Below are 6000 nucleotides of genomic sequence, written 5' to 3'. Positions count from 1 at the left end.
TTATCCAAGATGATACGTGTCCATCTTGTAATGAGGAAGCGCAATCCACGGAACAGTTTCTATGAGAGTGCCCCACTAACGGAAATCCTGTGATACATAAACGAATCGGGGATATTCCGTTAGACTGGGAAATCGAGTACAATGGACCACTAAGGTCTGAGTGCTCAGAGGCTTTGCATCTTCCCCACCTCAAACACACACACACACACACCTGTTTTTTATTGCGCCAGTTCCATTGCAGTGCAGCCAGAAATGTGATGGTCCAACGTCTCGTGCGCCGAACGGCATATTCTGCACTGGATGTTCTCCATCCGCTCTTTCATTATGAGCTATTTATCGCATTGATATATTGTTGCATAATGTTTTTAACGAGGGATCTTGCTTTTTATCGATCGTCCTTTTCTAGATGCCTATTGCCTCCCTGGGAGAGTGGCTTCCACTATTACTCGAAAGCCCTCGCGATGCCACGGGGGTACTCTGGCAGAAGTGGCAGTGGATATACACCACATATTGAGGCAAGGTAGCCCCATTGCTACGCCAGGCAAATATTGTCTGCAGAAAGTGTTTTACATGAATTAAATCTGGTTTACACTTACCTCATCGCTAAAACATCTCCATTCGGTTGATATTATACTTCAATTATATGTTCTCAATTCTGTGGGGCATGGGACATCCAAACAGTTCTTTTTGTTGCAATTTTTTCGCATTTCATTTGTGATGCAACTGTGCCTGTGTGTAGTACAAACAGCGACGATACGAATACAAAGAAGAAGGCAAGTGTCCATGAAATAGTCGGGATTCGAACACAGGGAAAGCAGATTAAGCGGCTGGCGTTCAACCAGTACGGTCATTGCGCCATCAATTAATTTTCGCGCTTTACTAGTATCATGTATCATGTTTGGGACACAAATGTGCTGTTTGGTAGATTAGAAGTTAATTATTTTATTGTCATATGTAAATCCGTGATTACTTTCGAAAAGCCATAATAGGAGTTTAAGGAAAATAAAGCTACAAATTAAACAAATCAAATATTTATTATATCATTTATTTCACAAGTTTTGGTGTAATCACCTGAAAACGTTAACATCATTTTTATGCCTTACACATTTCCAAAATTTATTTTCTTAATGTCATCAATATTCGCATCAATTTATTTATTCTAGCTACAAACATAATGCATTGGTTTATGTCACTTCCTTTTCAGATACAACACTTAAATAGATGTTTTGTTTATATATCTTCTTCTATTCAACAAAAAAAGTCTCAACTCTTATCTTAGTTTTATTTTTATTGAACAAAAGGTCCTCCTACCGCGTAAAAATATCTTTTTCTTTTTCAAATACATCTTTCAAACGAGTATATCCCACCGTGGTAATAAATAATTTTATAATTAAACGTGTTGCATGTATATATAATGTTAAAAAAGTATTGTTTCTATAAATATTTGTTATAAATAAAATGTTCGCAATGCTCCGCTTTTTCGATAAAACAATAGATATTCACACTTCATGTGCCTTTTAAGTCGAACGCGTGGTTTCTCTTCCTTTTGATAAACTATAAAAAATATATATTCCATATATATTTCCAGTAGATTTTGAAATAAGGAAATTTATCACAATATTGATTCATATTCTGTTATTTATCGATATTTCATGTGAAATACACGTAATTTTTCCTTCTTGACAGTGTCAAGGATAACAAATTAACAGATTTCTAAGAACGGTCGGTTAGCGTGTGGCTGTGTTCAAAGGGTGCCATTGTCGCTCCAAATATCTTCGTCGTGTAATTGTATGTGTGTTAGTTTTCATTTGATTTTTTCCAATCGATATTGAAGTTACCATTAGTTTAAGGATACTATAAGAGAAATACTTTTCTGATGATAATAAGATAGTAGTAATGTAAGTACGATGTGAATGCGTAAATATTGTATGTAGATATGTCAAAAAGACAAAAGATGCAGAAAATTTCATTAGATCTGTTAGTTCCAAGAAGTTGGCTTCTATTTAATTTCAGGGTTTTTCAACATTTGGTCTAATCCGTTACTATTCACGTTTACAACATGTTTTATTTTGCTAAAAATGGTTTTTGTCTTACTTTTCATTGTAAAAATGCTATCGTCCTTACTGCTACGGTTCATTTTAAATGAATCTTTATCCACTAAAGTAATTCACATTATTATCATTATTCATTTTACTAAGGCTGATCCATTTTTAATGTCTTCATCAAGTCAATCGTGATGGTTTTCTAAGGGTCAGTAACGTAACTAATCATTTTATGGTTCGCTTCTATAGTACTTCTAATTTTTCGTAATTTGGCACAGAACACTATCTTATTTGCGAGAGAAGCTAGGCAAACAAACAACTGCAGTAAGAAGAAGAATAACTTATAACGGGCTGTTAAAAATATGAAGAGGTAATGCCTGAAATTATAAAAAAAACTCAGATTTAGAAATGGAGGTTATAAAATATCCAAAGAAATCGGCTGTCTAAGCAATAGTACCCTACCCTAGCTTAAGGCAAATTTAGAAATTACATACACACATACCAAGGTCCATTGCATGGTAGTTTTGCCAGTTTAGAGAAAGAGACCTTCAACAATCACCAAATGCAAATATGTATCTGAGGCTGGAAGCTCGGCTTTCTATAATAGTCAACTTCATACGTTTCACATTAGGATTTCAATATTATTAGCAAGTGTGCAGAAGTTGACCTCAAACAGACACAAGCAGTCGGAAACCGGCGTTTCAGGTATAAAAGGTTTTGTGTATTCCTTATGTAAGAATATTTGAGTGGACATTTGCCCCATTTTTAAGGTTTTGTGTAAAACGAAACCTTATTAAAATCGGTTTACTGTCTGTCTGTCCGTCTATCTGTCGCACGCATTTTTCTCGGAGGTGGCTACAGCGATTGACACCAAATTCGGTGGAAGCGTGGAAACTGCGAACGCTCACACATACAGTAAGTTACATCCTCTTATGTAGAATTTAAGGAGGGGGTCCCCATACATGCAAAAGGGGAGGGGGGCGTAACATTTTTTTTCACCAAATATAGTCATAGTTAGTAGTTTTCGAAGCTGGTCTCAGTTTTGACATTTGCTGGAAAGGTGGGGAGTGCGGGGGTCGAAAGTGATCATTTTTTTAGCGGACCCAATCTCAAAAACTACCCAACTGAAAAATCTCAAAAAAGAATCAAGAATCTGTCACTATATGGTGGCTACGCTCCGGAATACCCTCCTGATCGACATCTTTTCAAAAAAAATTATAATAGTATATTACTATAATTTTTAGTAATTGGTTGCGAACCCCCCTTGAGTTCATCCTACAATCACGACGCAATGGCTATAGTATGGAGCATGATCCTCCCAAGTTTGATGGAAATTGCACTATTACTAACAAAGTTGCAACAGGTCAAAGTTGCCGTTTCCGTGCAAATTTAAGACTTTGAATGTCAATATCACGCGAAAGTGGATATTCTCATTTAATATATGGATATATTATGTCCTAGTTTCTAATAGGACAAGTGCACACTCAAATCACTTTATAAAAGAAGTACACAAAACCTTTCATATCTGAAGCGTCCAGCTCGTTATATTCATGCATTTGGTATTCGCTTTAATGTGTATTTAAAGTCTTAGGTTGAAGTTAACTTGCACAAAAGAAGCAAATTTTAATCTACTATAAATTTGTTAGTAATGATGTGATTTCCAACGAACGTAGTAGTATCAGCGAAAGTGGATTTAGCGCTATTAATGCGTCAGGCGGCATCCAGTTCGATGCCACTGTTAGCAGAAACAGATATGCAAATTGATCAACGTTTCCGATGCTCTTGTCAATTAATGCAGATGGGAGAATGCGATGACCCGTCAGGCTGAGAACCTTGATTTTCTTGGTGTTTATCTTCAGTCCAACCCTACTTGCCTCTCTTTTCAAATCTAGAACTATTTGGCCAATATCTATGGCCCGGTGGAAAAGCAAACAAATGTCATCAGCATAGTCGAGATGTTTAAGATAAGATGTCAGCGTCCATTGCATTCGTCCACGTTCTCCGAACAAGGCAGCATGAAGAACATCAACGATAACAAGAACAAATAATATCGGTGACGGGATGGCCCCCCACATGAGGATGGACGATTCCGTAGCCTACACAATGACGAAACCTATGAGCTATACCATGACCGTCCGGTTGTGGATAAAATCCGGCTCAATAGGTTACGGTGGGCGGATTACTTAATCCGTATGGATGAGGATGATCTCACCCGGAAAGTCTATAAGGGCAATATTTATGGTAGAAAAATAAGACAAGGCAGACCCTGCCTAAGATAGAGCGATGGCGTAGGTCAGGAAGCAAGACAGCTTTCAGGGATATTGAATTGGTGGACCTCGGCGCAAAACCGGGATGTCCCGAGTTCCTTGTTAAGGCAGGCCTAGACCGGATACCGGTTGTTGCGCCGCTGATGATGATGACAGGATGCAACGCTGGCAAACTCCGCTTTGGACCTCGAAATCATCCGAAATTTTATCTCGGTGCAGCACGTTACGATCTTGCCCCTCTTCCACTCTCTGGGAAAAGTCTCAGATTCCCAAGATTTCCGTACAATTAGAAGCAGCAGATCTGTAACAACTGCAGTTGCAGCGATAAATAACTTTGCGGGCAGACCGTCAAACCGAAATTATTTCTCTTCTGCTTGGAGGAACAGTTCGTAGCCGTGGAACCTCACCAGATGTGATACGGAAATGTGGCAAATTACTCGGTATATCTGCCGTCAGCAAGGCAGCCCTACCACTATTCAAACGTTCGTTGTTGACTTTTGCGTGGTGTCGGTCAGCTGAAGCCCAACTGACAGTAAGGTAGGCTCTGTGCTCGAACAATGTGCAATCAGTGACGAGGCGGTGGAAATTTCTGAAGTCCATGAACCTCCTACCATTAAAGTTAGGGTCGCCACTACCGTGTTTCCCATCGTATGTTCGAGCAAGATGTTGTCAGAGCCCACCTTGGCATTCAGATCACTTATTACGATTAAAATGTCACCTTTAGGACGCCTCCTCTGAACTGCGTGTAATGGCTCATAGAAAGCATCCTTCCCCCTATATCGGAAGTCTTCGTTGGTACATAGCATTGTACAATTGTGATGGTCCTTGACCTGTATCGGAATCTCCCAGGTGAAGAAAGCCCGTCAAACGGTAACCGACAGAAACAACTCGACACCGGAATCGAGTTTGCTGCCACTTGGCTTTCTAGAGTCCCTGCTAGCGTTGTTAAGGAGCGTCCCTATCCGTCGGTAGTAATAAATTTTCATAATTTGCAGGTTGCTGGCCACAAAATTCTGTCCCTTTTACGACAAGCAGGGAAGATTTTGAGTGTAATCATAACCCCCAACTCACACGATAATGGAAAACGACAGGAGTAAATTTACGGTACAGGGGTTTGGAATTCCAGCCCGGGTTTTGGGAATAATCAAACGGGATCCCGGTTGCCCTCCCTCCCTCCATCGGTTGTGGATAGTTTGATCATGGTGGTATCTAACGCAACAAGCCATCTAGATTTGCAGAAAGAAGTATTCAAGTGAAGCAAGAGCTTACCGAAAACACCAATAACGATGGTGAAAATAGATGGGCTGAAAGAAAATAGCTTTCTAAATAAGGCGGTTTCGACACCCACCGCATTTGTTCAAAAGCCATCACCGTAGGAGATACTTCAAGATCAAGTAATTGAGGCTCCTTAATTCTTCGATCCCTACCAATCCCAAAAACGGCGAAAAAAGAAAGTCAGCTAAGAACATTAAATGCTAAGGGTGCTCGAAGATAGCTCTGACTTGGAGGGGCTACCTTTTACGCAACGTGGAGTTAAAATTGTTGAGCTGTCAAAGACGAACACACCGTGCGCCACACTGAAAAAAAGCGTGGTGAAAGGGTCTTCAATAATAGGCCAAAGGAGGAGGAAAGAGAACCCAAGGAAAACCGAAACCTACCGTCCCAATAGTGTTACAAGTAACCGAAGTGAC

The 6000-nt window shown here is 39.6% G+C and overlaps 1 protein-coding gene across 2 annotated transcripts in view; it reads right to left on the bottom strand.

Moving 5' to 3' along the window:
• Positions 1-1029: 1029 nt before the first annotated feature.
• Positions 1030-6000, bottom strand: part of LOC119652286 — a 315864-nt gene continuing 310893 nt past the window's right edge. For both annotated transcript variants that reach the window (XM_038056281.1, XM_038056282.1), the window contains exon 16: positions 1030-2419. The gene's annotated coding sequence lies outside the window, so the exon portion shown is untranslated. The remainder of the gene's footprint in view (positions 2420-6000) is intronic.

Source organism: Hermetia illucens, chromosome 3 (genome assembly GCF_905115235.1).
Source record: "Hermetia illucens chromosome 3, iHerIll2.2.curated.20191125, whole genome shotgun sequence".
Lineage (NCBI taxonomy): Eukaryota > Metazoa > Arthropoda > Insecta > Diptera > Stratiomyidae > Hermetia > Hermetia illucens.
This window is presented reverse-complemented; position numbering and strand designations above follow the sequence as displayed.